Source organism: Sinocyclocheilus grahami, unplaced genomic scaffold (genome assembly GCF_001515645.1).
Source record: "Sinocyclocheilus grahami isolate Dianchi unplaced genomic scaffold, SAMN03320097.WGS_v1.1 scaffold1142.1, whole genome shotgun sequence".
Taxonomy (NCBI): domain Eukaryota; kingdom Metazoa; phylum Chordata; class Actinopteri; order Cypriniformes; family Cyprinidae; genus Sinocyclocheilus; species Sinocyclocheilus grahami.
In genome coordinates this window covers 403,603-419,164 of record NW_015506321.1, presented here as the reverse complement: position 1 = coordinate 419,164, position 15,562 = coordinate 403,603, and the positions used below count along the sequence as shown (strand labels likewise).

At 39.1% G+C, this 15,562-nt stretch overlaps 1 pseudogene; it reads left to right on the top strand.

Annotated features, from left to right (window-relative positions):
• Positions 1 to 268: 268 nt before the first annotated feature.
• On the top strand, positions 269 to 1,882 carry LOC107567290 (zinc finger BED domain-containing protein 4-like; annotated as a pseudogene).
• The last annotated feature ends 13,680 nt before the right edge of the window (positions 1,883 to 15,562 follow it).

The following is a 15,562-nucleotide window of genomic DNA, read 5'->3' as shown; positions in this document are numbered from 1 at the left end:
AAACATTTTTCAATTAAGTTAATTTTAATTTTATCTGTTAACTTTAATGCGCTATGAACTAATATGAAACAATACAACTGTATTGCTCAACTATTAATACATGCTGTAAAAATGTATATTGCATAATGCACAGTTCATGTAAGCTAGCTAATACATTCTTGTTAAAAACTTGCAAAGTGTTACCTATTAAATTTACATATATGTTTCTAGGTTATAGCTAAAGAAACACATTTGACCTTCAATATTTTAATGTTTACCTTATTTTCAGATGGCAAAGGCTTTGAAGAAAGTACCAGTGTGGGAGTATTTTACTGAAGTATCACCAGGGAAATCACAGTGTAATATCTGTGACAAAATAATCAGCATGGGGGCATCAACATCTACAAGTAAAAATACTACAAACATGTGGTCTCATCTAAAGCACATCCATCCAGAAGTCGGTGAAGAAGCAAAGAAAAAAAGGGACAAGAAAGATCCTTCTCAGCCATCAGTGTCTCAACTTTTTGAAAGCAAGACAGGGTGGAAGGACACCGATCCAAGGTCTCTCAAAATTGATGCAGCTATCATGAAATGATTGCCATTGACAACCAACCATTTTCTGTGGTTTCAGATGTTGGATTTAACAGACTCATGTCCCTTATGGAACCCAGGTACATAATTAAAAATTAGAAGTTCTACAGAACAAAGATGCTAGATGAAACATACTCCAGGGTTTTGACAAAAATCAAAAGTGAAGTGATGAAGGACAAGGCCCCATTTATGGCATTCACAACTTACTGTTGGTCTGGAGCTACAGAGTCCCTGATGAGCCTAACTGGGCATTTCCTTTCTGAGGACTGGTTGAGAAGGCAAATGGTGCTCAATGTCAAGCCTATGATTGGATCACACTCAGCCAGTTATATTCAAGAAACATGTTAGGAGACTGGGATATCGCAACAGAACGTGTTGTTCTTGTCTTAAGAGATGGGGGTGCAAACATGGTAAAAGGAATGAGGCTGGCTGAACTTCCTGATTTAAGCTGCACTGCTCACACCCTTCAGCTCATTGTAAATGAGAGCTTATCTAGTCAGAGAGCTGTTCTGGACATTATTGCCATATTGAAAAGCTGTGCAACTCACTTTGGCCATTCTGTATTGGCAAAACAGAGGCTAAGAGCCATACAGGAGGAGGTGGGTGTACCAGTGCACAACATCATCCAAGCTGTCTCAACTCGCTGGAACTCAACGCTTCACATGCTTCAATGAATGTATGAACAGAGACGGGCACTGAATGTGTACGCTGGTGAACACGGCCACATCAGCTGCTTATCTGCCACACAGTGGGACATTGTCTGCAACCTGATTGACAAGTCACAATGGAGATGAGCAACTCTGAGTCTTCAGCAGCATGCATTATCCCCAGTGTGTCTGTTCTGAAGCTGATGCTGCGGTAAGAGGGTCCATCCTCAGCAGGCATCAAAACTTTGCGCAAGACCATGCTTGACAGTCTGACAAAGTGGTTCTCCAAGGCAGAGGAGACAAAAATTCTTGTTCTAGCAACACTCATTGATCCCAGATACAAGGCCCGTGCCTTTGCGTCTGAAAAAACACTTGATAAAGGAAAAAAATGGCTAAAAGTGGAAGCTGAAGAGCTTGCCATGCTCAGCGAAGGTGATCCATGCCCTCTACTAGAAGGACCTGAGCAGGATGAGGGTTTGAATCCAGAGACAAAGAAGCAGAAAATCCATCAGCCCACTTTAGTGGACACTCTGTATGCAAGGGTCCTTGGTGCCACAGCTGTGTCTCATGGGATGTACAGCTTTGAGACTGAGCTTGAGTGCTATTTGTCAGAGCCTGTCATTGAAAGAAGTGACATGCCTCTGCAGTGGTGGCAGAAAAATTAAACAAGATTTAAAACACTTGCACATCTGGCAAAGACATTCCTGTGCCCCCCATCATCCACTGTGCCTAGTGAAAGGGTGTTCAGTGAATTGGGCATGCTTTATGAAGCCAGGAGGAGCCGACTCACTGGACACCACGCACACCAGCTCTGCTTTCTCCATTATAATTTGAGGCTTTTTAACTTTGAATATTAAAATAGAACTAGAAATGGACCATGTTAAACTTTAATCTCTTGCAGTTCTTTAACAGGACTAGTTAAGTTTCTCCTGTTTCACAAGTTCAAATTTGTTGTTATTTGGAGTGCCTTTTTTATTCATTTTGAATGTTACTTTTTGTTTCAGTTTGAATGCATCTTTAATTTACCTCAATATTTCTTAATATAATTAATATATTCATATTTATTTCATATAGCACATGTTCATGAATCAGTTCTGGGTTTTTTAAATATATATTTTTGTAATAAAGTTCAGTACTATTTTATATGGAGTGTTATGTTTTTATTTTTATATCCAGTATCCATTTTAAAAACTATCGGTTAATTAATCGGTTATTGGCAAGTACGATCCAACCTAGCTATCGGTATTAGTAAAATTCAATATCGGTCGACCTTTACTACTTTCCAACTAGCCATACCATTCAAAATCATGTGTATTTGGCTTTAGTTGCAGGAAAGTACTCTGGCCTTGATCAGTTTAATTTGGAAATGTTAGAAAACACTCTCTGTTTTGAGAATGCCTTACCCCTCCTTTCTCACTCTTTCTCTCTCCTTCTCTGAATCACCCCTCCTCTATCTGCTCTCTCTCTCTCTTGTATGGTGTTTGAATGTCTCTTACTCAATATTCAAGGTAAAGGAGTTTGTGCTGATTTATAAGGGGGGTTCAGCCTCTGTCGCCAGCTCACACAAAAGAGCCATTTTAATTTATGCAGCAATCAATATTAAACACTATTAAAATATATACTTGTCATAATCATACTTTAACCTGCCTTAAAACAGATGTTTTTGTTTCTTCTTTTCCTACAATTTCAGCTGCTATATGATGAGTAACTTTGCTGCTTACAAAATGCATATTAATAGAGAAATAGTGATGTTGTGTAAAAAAGTAGGGCTCTCAATCGATTAAAATAGGATAATTTGCGCAACATTAAAGTGGTTATTAGGTTTTGAATATGGATATTTTTCTTACAAAAATGCATCGATTCGCTACAGGAGGCCTTTGTTCACCCCCCCGAAACGTGTGAGACACTTTTTTTAATGGATGGGCACTTTTTATTTAACTTCTTTTGGACTGATGCAAACAACACCGGCTGAGTGGCATTAAACAGCTTGAAAGATCAAAGATAATTTTTAATATAACTCCGACTGGATTCGTCTGAAAGAAGAAAGTCATATACACCTAGGATGACTTGAGGGTGAGTAATTTGTGGGCTAATTTTCATTTTTGGGTGAACTAACCCTTTAATCTGCACAAAAATCCTGATAATCGAGCCGTCGTCGTCTGATGAAGTCAAATGGGCTACACATAAGATAAAGACAATAACTGTGCTGTGATTTCGGCTATACTTGCATGTAAAATTAGGGAAGCAACATAATATACATTTTAACTGAAAGTGCTGCTCCTCTCTGCCGCTTGCTGAACAGAGCAGACGCAGAGAAAGAGGTGTGTGCGCAGCGGGAAAGGGAGACCTCGCGCTCGGCTGGCAGTACTGGCGAGTCTCAGAAACTAAATAAGGTTTGGCCAAACCCTAAAGATTTGTCACTAGGCACTTTTTTGAAAAAAGTCGCTAAATCTAGCAACAAAGTCGATAAGTTGGCAACACTACTGTCAGCATCTCCATTTCTCCAAATAACTTTTTTAGGCCACGGGTCAAACAGAAAATGTGCGCTGCGTTAATCGCACATTAATAAAATTAGTGCCGTTACAATGAATTTGCATTAGCATGTTAACGCGTTAATTTTGACAGCCCTAGTAAAAAGTCACCTTACAGGACAAATGCTAGAGATTACATGTGCATTATATATGAGTAGTACTAACATTTTAAAAAGTAATAGCATAGTCATTTTGATGTAACTGTTGCAGGCAAGAACCATCTCTCTGATCAGGATCACAGTGAACTTCTTGGCCTACTTCGTAGTGTAGCATCTGAACATGATAGAGAAACATGTGAGGCAGAAATAAGTAAGCTCAGGGACAGTGTCTTGTATAAGACTAACACAGCCATTCGAAACTATGTTGAGAAAAGGTGGCTCCTTATTAACCCTCTGGGGTCTGAGGTGATTTGGGGGCCCTTGAGATGTTTTGACATGCCCTGACATTTGTGCTTATTTCAACTACTTATAACATACTATTGGTAAACATGTAATTTTTTTGTATGGCATTGAAGCAATGGCATTGAAGTAATTAACAACTATTTGAAGAGCTTTTACATGAAGATTTCGGGTACTAAAACAGTATCATCTTTAGTTGAAATGATAATTACTGAATTCATACCTGAGCAGCTCCTCACATACACTAAACTTACATGTACAGTGAACACAAGGTCTACAGTGCTGATGTTCCTGAGTTCCTCTGGGACTGTCCTGAGTTCCTCTGGGAAATAACCTTTGTGCAACATTGCCTGAAAAGCATAGAGGCAGCTGCTCATTACCTCCCAAAATGTTCAAGAACAGAGCAAGGGTGTATATAAAGTCCAGAGTGAGCAGTCTTGTGACTGGTACTCTGTAGACCTTGGGAGACAAAGACCGTTGTCCGTCATGTGAATGCAGATCTTTTAAATCCTGTTTTTTACCCTGCAAGCATTTTTTTTTGTTGCTATTTTCAAACACACTGACAGCTCATGGTACACCTCGTGCCCAGATTACATCAACAATCCATTAGTCACTCTTGACTCAGATGTGGTATCAAGTCAGAAACACTTGCAGGTGAAAGAAGTGATTGACAAGAACAAGACTGTACATCCTGTGTCTAAAGACAGTCTTGACATTCAAAGTTCAAAGATGGATGTGGAGGCAAATTAAGTTTCCACTGCAAAGTTCTGCAATGTTCTATGAGAGAAATGAAAAATTAACCTGGATCTATCATACCTATGCACTGATCATGAATTGTTGCTTAATGCGACTGCAGTCATTTATGGAATTGCTGTCTGCATCCAATTTAAAAGACATCATTCAATGCAACTTAATTTATGTTGCAGGTGACACAGGCGATCAGTCTGGTTCTTTGAAAGAAAACTTGCTGACAGACTGCTACAATAGATTTGCCAGGTGAGTAGAAAGTTAATGGATAAGTTCACTTCCAGAATAAAACATTTCTGATAATTTTTTTCACCCCAATGTCATCCAAGATGTTCATGTTTTTCTTTCTTCAGTCAAAAAGAAATTAAGGTTTTTGAGGAAAATATTCCAGGATTTTTCAACATATAATGGACTTCAATGGGGACTAATGGGCTGAAGGTCCAAATTGCAGTTTCAATGCAGCTTCAACGGTCTCTACACGATCCTAGCCGAGGAATAAGGGTCTTATCTAGCAAAATGATCAGCCATTTACTAAAAAAAATAAAAATGTATAAAATTTTTACCCACAAATGCTCATCTTCAACCAGCCCAACCTCACGCACTACATAATCACGTTGGAAAGGTCACTCATGGTTAGCTCTTCGTCTGTGTACTCTGGTTAAAAAAGATAAGGCAAAAAACTTAAACACTGGCTCGGTACTTTCGCCTACATCACGTGTGATGGGTGTCCCCGACTAAAGCCCCGTTCACACTACAAGCGACACGCAACAGCAAAGTGACACAATCCCATTAATTTCAATGGAGAGCTGGCTATTTCCGGCGACACGAGCGACAGCGGCCGTTGGCAACCAGATGGGGCGTGTCCAGCGATGCGACAAAGTTCAGAATCCTTCAACTTTATGCAAATGAAGAGCGACTTTCGGGAGCGACAGCCAATAGGAAAGAAGACGGTAGAGCTCATGTGATCGTTCTCCTCTTGTGCCGTAGATAAACATACGCAATGGAAGAAAGTAGGCTCTGTTTCTAATTCATTTTTGTTTGTATGTATGGATTTAATTTAGATTTAGATTATATTTAGTCTTTTGCCTCCAAAATGTTTATACTTAGCGGCAAGAAACCTGATTCGCTGTCAAGGCAACCAGTATTGAGAACACCCACTAGCAACCTCATCGCCAGCCCCTGGCGACATGCATCGACAAAAGTCGCTGCTAGTGTGAACGGGGCTTAAGGATTTACATAGTCGAATCGGAATTTTCTAATCTTGCCGATAGTCGACTGATAGTCAAATCATATTTTTGGGGGCGGGGGGCAAAATGCATTACCAAGAGTCAAGTCAGACATTCGACAGTCATAAATACTGACGTTAACACACAGGGAAAATGTGTAATGGACGCCTCGCAGATACAAAAATAATGTTTTATGTTTTGATTAAAAAATAGTTAACATTAAATGTCAGCAAAATCCTAAGAATTCACAAATTTTTTTTACAGTAGTGCTCTCATTATAACGTTATGTATATGACAGTAGTTTTTAATGTTCTGCATTTTTGTTTTGAGCTGCGCGTGCTGAAGATGACCAGTAGAATGAAGCATTTCATAGCAGGTTTTTAATCAATGGGATTTAACTCATCATTTATCTCATATAGAATGCTTTGTTATTTATACAACATAACGTTAATATTACGACTTATAGGCTACAGTATCTGCACAAAATGTCCCGAATGCACATGTTTGCAAGCTCTGAATTAACTCCTTTTGTGGACGCGCAACAACGTGCAGAAACACGGCAACTAAACTAAAAAAAAATTTTATTAAAAAAAAAGTTTTATTATAATAGTGTTCTCATTATAATGTTATGTAAGTGACAGTCCCAGTCATAGCCGCGGGAACATATTTTGAGTAGGGGGGGCTGAGAAATAAAAGGGGGGTGGGGTCACATGTCAAGAGTGATGTGAGAAGACTGATACTATGGCCGTTTCACGGAAGACTGCATTCTCCGGAGGTCGCATTTGTAGGCTGCATCATCATAAAGAAGATCTTATTTTAGAATATTAACAGTTGTAAATTTGACCATTATTCTTAGTTAAGCGTAAATTGTTGTAATATGCTTATGACTCGCGAATGTAATGCTCGGTTAACTGAAATAAACCAGGCTTGATGACGTATGCAGCCTGCAAATGCGACCTTATCAACTTTTGTTGATAAAACTTGTAGCGTCTGGACCAATCAAACACACAATATATATTTTGTTTTTATATTTAACAAATACTCTGTAACCTCAGTTAACAAGCCATACGAGGACCCATGAACCCTTCCCCCCGGAATGCGTAACACCCCAGGAAGTCGAACAGGCCTCTTTGTTGCATGGCAACCAACGCTGATATCACTGGGTTTATTGGCCAAAAGTATGTAAAGCAGGGAAAATCCCTGCATGTCCCAAGGAAAGGCAGAGTAGAAATGGACTGTGTTCTAGTTAATTCATAGAAAAACCGTTATTTGAATGAACACACATATTCTTCAGGCCATTGAGTATATTATTGTCATTGTGTATTTTGTCTTTGATATTCTTAGACTATTTTAGTATGCTTGTGAGGGAACCCATAACTGTATGTGTGTGTGTGTGTATGTGTATGTTAGACCAGTTTATGTGTGTATGTAGGATGTTAGACCAGTTTATGTGTTTATGTAGTATGTTAGACTAGGTTAAGTGTTTATGTAGTTAATAAAACTTTACTTGTATCACGCTTGACGTGTTCATTGTTTGCTCATAACCGGAGTCACTAATCATGCAGATTTACGTTACAAGCTTTTGTAGAATTGTACAGTAAGAAAGTTATTTCCCTTAACCAGGAAATTAACGTTCTTAGAATTGACAAGACAGTTGACCCTGAGTGGTCAGCTAAATATCTACAGCGGATCTAAAATATGAATAGTTAATTATAACTAGTTATGGTTAATTATTCATATTTCCTGTTGTGAGCTAAATTCGCTACAAACTTCAATTTCTTTGTTTAATATAAGTGAGTGTCTTTATTGTTTCTGGGTTTTCATAAAAAAACAAAAAACAATGAACCACAAACTAAGCATTCGTTTTAAATAAGGGGAAATAACTTATTTAGGCTATTTGGGTTACAACGCAAGGCTAGGCTATATCCATCTTATTCATTTTGTTAATAAAAGTTTATGCGAATTTGCCATTGTACTATTTTATGGCTGATGTGTTTGAATTAATAAGATAATAAACCACAAACTATACGATCATTTTAGCCTAAGGGGAAATTTGTGTTAAACTAAAACATATCCTTATTCATTTTGTTAATAAAAGTTCAAAGTTTAATATAGGTGAATTGTCATTGTACTATTTTATTGTATAGCCTATGTTTTTTCTCATTAATAATAATGAGACAAGCATTCATTTAAGTAAGGGGAAAATTCAAAAACCGTTCATTTATTTGTGTTACAACGCGGGTACATCAGTCTTATTCGTTCTATTCACAAAAGTTTTATGTTTAATAAGCGACTTTGTCATTGTAGCATTGCTGATGTTGTGTGTGTGTGTTTTCATTAAGAGTAATATTGAATCAACCATTAAGCATTCATTTTGTGTCAAGAATAGGAAAGGCCTAACGTTAAAGATCAAAATAAGAGCTACAGATGAGAATGCGAGATTTGTTGCTGAGTTAAACGCTCTCGCTCTTTCTCTGCTGTCTCTTTGCTATGTCTGTAGAAATGGTCGTTAATTCTTAATTTGGTTACAGCACAGACATGTTACAACAAATAATTAAAAAAAAAAAAATTTATAAGTTGAAATTACTTTCACAGTCAATTTTATTCAACTTAACTCATGTTTACCCGTTGCTTCTTGTCAGGCTTTTCAATGAATTTTTCAATGAATTTTAATGAATATACAAATTAATTAAAAAAAATACATTTTTTTTGTTTGTTACAAATAGTTCTTTCATTTATTTTTAACACCGCACCCCTATTTTTTCGTGGGCTACACTCCAGGGGGTGCTGCAGCACCTTCAGCACCCCTACTTCCCATGGTAATGGTCATGGTTATTAATATTCTGCATTGTTTGTCCTGCTCGCGCTGCGCGCTGAAGAGATAATCACCGTACAATGAAGCACTTTACTGCAGTGCAACTCAACCAAATGCATCTTATACGAGATATATAATATATACACTATATATATAAACCGGCTGATAAGTTATGAAATCACTTGTACCCTACCTGATCTAAAAAAAATCCAGTCTTTCACTCTGCCTGTGTCACTCTGCCTCATCTTGTGCCACCAAGATGCTCCTCTGTCGGTCACGGATTATGGAGTGAAACTTAAAGGAGGATCTACAGCTAACCTTAACAGGCATCTAAAGGTGAAGCATCCAACTATGCAGCTGACACAAAGGGAAACTGAACAAGCTGAGGAGCCTGGAACATCCAGTAGTACCAGCACTGCACAACCTCCTTCTACCTCACATGTCACTACCAGCACTTCTCATACAACTGTCCCACATGGACGACGAGCAGGGCAGACAACTCTAACACATTTTGTGGCTCGGCCACTTGACCCACTAAGACAAAAGACAGTGGATGAGGACCTGGTAAGGATGATTGCATTGGATCTGCAACCTTTTTCTACTGTGGAAGACAGAGGATTCAAAGCATTTACAAAGGCCTTTAACCCCTCATATATATTGCCCAGCAGGCAAACCCTGTCAAAAACAATAATTCCAGAAATGTTTTCGAAGATTCATGAACAAATTATGGAAAAAGTTGGCAAGGCACCAGCAGTGTCTCACAACAGACTGCTGGACATCTAGGGCCACATGTGGTTTTATGTCAGTTACATGCCACTTCATTGAACATTATAAAATTGAGTCATGTCTGTTGGATTGTTTTGAATTTGCTGAAAGGCACACTGCAGACAATCTTTTAAGAATTGCCAGAGAGTGGAACATAACTGACAAAATAGTAGCTTGTGTTACTGATAATGCTCACAACATAAGCCTGGCCATTCACAAAACCTCATGGAAGCATCTGCCATGCTTTGCCCATACAGTTAACTTGATTGTGATGGGTGGACTCAGTGTAATCCAAAATACACTGAATAAGATTAAAGCAATTGTGGAGTACATGCAATGAAGCACAGTGGCAGCTGAAAAACTTAAGGCAACTCAGCAGCAGATGGGTTTGCCTGAGTTAAAACTGAAACAAGACTGTCCAACACGATGGAACTCCACAATTGATATATGTTATGGAGATTTCTTGATAACAAGGATGCCATCATCACCCCACTTGCACTGGTAAATGCCCGACTGGAAACTCTGACACAGGATGAGTGGAAAGAAATGGAAGAGGCCTGTGAGGCTTTAAGACCATTTGAAGAAGTCACAGTGGAAATAAGTGGTGAGCGGTATGTAACAATACTCTTAGAACAATCATTTTTATAACACATTCGATTTCATTTAATTTTATAATTTTATTGTACTTTTAAAACATTATTTACATTTTATCACATTATAAAAACGGTGTGTTTTGCAAACAGCTTTTGCAGACTGTAAAGTTAAAGATAAATTACAATGTAAGTGGCATTGTTATTGCCACAGTAATGCAGGAAAATTAGTATTATTCATTATTAATTATTTGACTGCATTTAATAAATTTAATTGTTGTTTTTACTCACTATAGCTATGTGACTGCCTCAAAGGAGATCCTGCTTTCACGGAGTCTCCAAAAAATAAGATTCCTGAGATCAGGAGGGTTCAGAAAACCTATCATGGACATGCTTGAGACAATGACCAAAAACATGGCTACCAGGTTCCACAAGGTGGAATTTCACCATTTGCTTTCAGAAGCATCTGCACTGGACCCAAGGTAAAAAAAGGGCCCTTTCAGATGATCATGCAGCAAATGAAGCCTTCCAGAGACTCAAAAATGCTGCAGGGAGAGTGAGATTGTCCTCCTCAGCACATCAAATAGAGCAGCAGCAGCAGCATCACCACCACCACCACCACAAGAAACACAAGAAAGCTTGGTGTGGGGTGATTTTGATGTACAAGTTGCAGGTCTTGTGACAAGAACAAGTTCTTCAGCAGAGGCTGTTTTGGAAATGCAGTCATATTCAGAGGAGCCCCTGCTAGCAAGGTCCTCCAACCCACTACTCTGGTGGCAAAACCGGGCACTGATTTACCCCAGACTGACCCAACTTATGCTGGAAAGGCTTTGCCTTGTGGCAACATCTGTTCCATCAGAGAGCATTTTCAGCAAGATGGGACAGATAATCTCTGAAAGAAGAAGCAGAATCAGCCCCTCTTAGGCCCGACAACTGATATTTTTAAATGCCAACCTAAAATAATTTGTTTTTGTAATCACTGCTTATGTGCCAGGGTCTTTTTTCCATGCGGCTCTGTTTTGTATTTTTGCACTACTGTGTTTTGGAGGGGTTTTTTTGTATTTTTTTGCACTTCAAATACTGTTTAGTTTTAATATTTGCACTACTGTTTACCTGCTTCTCTTACATTTTAAGAGAAAGTTAAAATGTACATTTGTTAACTTGATTAAACTTTACACTAGGGTGAATTAAGGGTGATTGGGACATAAGGTCAAATGGGACAGTATAACTATACAGAGTTTATTTTCTCACCTGATAAGTAAAAATAAAAACCTTTTTGCTGAGTCCATACTGTGAGACTACATAATCAAAATTGCATGCCCTCATTAGTGTGACATCATGTAGGTGGGCGGGGAAAACATCAAACAGGAAGTTGACCCTTCAACGCATGAGGTGAGGAAAATGACATCAGCCAAATACAATTTGGGTGGATGGAACAGTATGATTTTGGGTGATTGGGACAGTGCTTAAAGGCTATGCTAAAAATAAATAAATAAATAAACACAATTACAATAGAAAACCATTGTGCATGCTCTGTGTGCCCTAAATTGGTGGTTCCCAACCTCTTCGTTTGTTTAACCCCTAACCACAATGAAATGTTTGTGCAATATATTAGCTATAACATTTTACCCTAATAGACTAATCAATCTAAACCTAACATTAAGTTTAGCCTTGACCTTTTAATATATTTCTAACTAATTCTGATTCACTTAAGCTATTACAGAGTAGAATGGCACCAGTGAGACAGGAAGAGAGATGTAGGAAGACATTAAAAGGGAGAGCACAGGGAAAGAAAAAAACAGACAGTAATAAAAAAATACAACAAGTAGAGTGAAGAGAGAATGAAGAGAGCCATTGAAGAGTACAGGGTGGTAGTAGAGTCAGGGAACATACCCAAGTTAAGGTTCTTTGCCAGATCCTGGAACGTCCCAAAATGAACTCTGCAGAGGCGAGTGAAGGGAACTGTAATGGGCTATCAGCACATTTCTGGAAGTAAGTCCCACATTCCCCAAGAAGATGAGATCCAGCTAGCGGAGCTATTCAAGGATCTGAGCAAGAGAGGGTTCCAAATGAGAAAACCTGAGATACAAGTTCTCGCTGCCCAATTTAAAGAAGCCAATGGAAAGAAAGGCTTTGCCCTACTGGTTTCAAGGCTTTCTAAGGAGAAACCCAGGTCTCAGTATGAGGAAACCGGAGGCACTCTCTTCTGCCCGAGCAGCCTGCTTTAACAGGCTTTTTTTCTGTGCAAAAATTGTTCACTTCTTACAGAAAAAATATCACTGAGCTTGGGATCCAGGACATATCTGGGATTGTGATGAAACAGGCCTACAGGACCACTTCCTGTCTACAAGAGTTGTGGCTGAAGTAGGATCACCATGCTATGAAATCACAGCTAATTAAAGGGGAGAAACAACAACAATGCTAGCATGCCTCAATGCAGCAGGAGAGTATGGGCCGCTAGTCGTCATATTTAAAGGAAAAAGGCTTCGGGCTGAATGGTGTTTTGGGGCACCAAACAACACCCTTATCAGAACATCAGAAAATGGATGGATCAACTCTGAGTTGTTTTTGGACTGGGGAAAGCAGTTCATAGCTCACCTGTCCAAAGAAGATCCCCGTCCACATATGCTTCTGCTTGACAGACACAGCAGCCATGTGTTTAACATTGAGTTCCTTACTCTTATGAGAGACAACAATGTGCATGTTGTGTGCTTCCCTCCTCATACAACACACATTCTCCAGCCAGCTGACAGGGCATTCTTCAAAAGCTTGAAGCATCACTGGAACCAGGAGGGCCGTATCTACACCAGAGAGAATGGCGGAAGGAAGCTGCAGAGATCCCTCTTCCTGCCCCTGCTATCAAAAGCCTGGAAAAATGCAGCAACACCACAGAACGCAAAAGCAGGCTTTAGGGGCAGTGGGATCTATCCACTAGACCCCACCCGCATAGACCAAGCTCTGTTTTCTCCTAGTTTGACTACAGAACGGAAAGAAGCACATAAGGCCTCCAAGACCCCTCAGCTTCCTCACCCAAGCCCTTTCAAGTCATAGCCCAGGTTCTTCTCCAAGCCCTTGTCCAGGTAATACTTTGTCATTCCCTCTTCCAAACCCTCCACAAAGCTCTGTGAAGAGCACCCTGCGCTTTGTTGACCTGGTAGATATACCCATCCATGAGCGTGCTACCACAAGTAAGAGGTCAAAACCCCCAAACATCCACCTCACAAGTGACATACACTTTGAATACGTGGCAAGCAAGACCAAAGGAAAAGGAAAACAAGCAAACCAAAAAGCAAAATACCAAAAAGCCCAGAGGAAAGAAGACACTTGTGTGGTTTGTTTGCAGCAATATGGGGACACAGAAGACCCTAAAAAAGCAGAGGAGTGGATCACCTGTGTCATCTGTCAGCGTTGGTTTCATGAGTTCTGTGGAGAAGATAATGGAGTCATTGATGATGACAACTCCTTCACCTGCAAGGACTGTCTGTTTTTGGTCTGATGGATCAGGGATAATTTTATCTTCTTCATTTAAATGTGTTTTACAGTTTATGGGGATGAGGGACAGTTCATCCAAGGTTTTGAATCAGTTTCTATAAAAGTTTTTAATGAAGTTTGACATTTTGGGGTAAAAATTAAATGTTCAATGAAATTTGGAGAGAATTAAATGTTCAATGAAATTTTTTTTTGTATGATTTATTTATAAAATTTTAACAACACCAAAAAAAAGGAAAAACAGGCAAAAGGATTTATAATAATAAAATCACATACATACCCTCACCCAAACCACAGGTTGAGAGCAGTGTCCAATATATACAGAAAAACTGTATGTAACAATACAAACATAAGTTGAAACAAAGTAAACATTAATTAGCCCAGTGAGTTGAGGGGGTAACCTGAATAACAAATTAGGAGAGGGGGGAGAGAAAAAAGACAAGAAAGGAGAAAAAAAGGGGAAAAAAAAGATAAAAGAGGGGGGGGGGGGGGGGTTTTTGGGGAAAAAAATAGAGAGAGAAAAGCTACTAACTCAGCAAAATAAAATGGCAACTCACAATTAGGAGGGATAACTCCGAACAAGCCAGTTAATGGAGAAGGATGAATGTTAATAGATGTAATAGCTGAGAGTGAATCAAAGACAGACTCCCAGAAAAGAGACAGAGCAGGACAGGTCCAGAACATGTGAGTTAAATTAGCTGGTTCTACATGACATTTGTCACAACTTGGATCAATGCCAGGGAACATGCGAGCTAGTTTACATTTTGACCAGTGGACTCTGTGGACTACTTTGCACTGTAAAATCCAGTGACGAGCACAGACAGATGATGTATGGACGCGTTTCAAAGCCAACTGCCAGGTCTCTGTCTCTATCTCAATGTTAAGATCCCTAGCCCATGTAAGACGCAGACCGTCAGAGGCCAAGGGATGATATGTGAGCAAGATGTTATAAATCTTAGAGATGGCTCCGCTATGATAAGGATTGATATTGGAAATGGTATCAATCAGAGTAGAGGGTGGAATCAAAGGGAACCCAGAGAAATGCTTGTGGACAAAATCCCTGATCTGCAAATACCTGAAAAAATTGTACAATGGCAAATTAAAAACTTGAGTCAGTTGTTTGAATGATGCAAATATGCCATCAATGTAAAGATCCTTAATAGAAACTATCCTATGATCCACCCAGGCTGCAAAAGCCTTATCATTGAAAGAGGGAGGGAAAAGAGGATTAGAATGAACAGGGCATAAGAGAGGTGTTGTCTGTAGAATGAAATGGCGCCTAAGCTGACCCCAAATCTTAAGACAATTTTTAACTATAACATTATAAGAACATTTTAAAGATGAAAACGAAGAAGGAAGACACAGAAGAGATGCAAGTGAAGAACGGTCACATGCAACCTCCTCAATCCTCAGCCAGGGTGGAGGCTGATCATTAGAGCAACACCAGAATAACATATTTCGAACATTTGCAGCCCAGTAGTAAAACAGGAAGTTAGGTAGTGCTAATCCACCCAACTCCTTAGTTTTTTGCAATATGCCTTTACGCATTCTGGGAGTTTTCCCGTTCCAAATAAATTGAGAAATAGAACTATCCAGAGATTTAAAGAAATGCTTTGGAATAAAAACTGGGATACATTGAAAAAGATAAAGGAATTTGGGCAGTATATTCATTTTAATACAATTTATCCTACCTGCAAGAGAAAGAGGCAACACAGACCAACGATGAAAATCTTCAGTCAATCGATCCAGCAGAGGAGAAAAATTACAATTAAACAAGTCAGAGT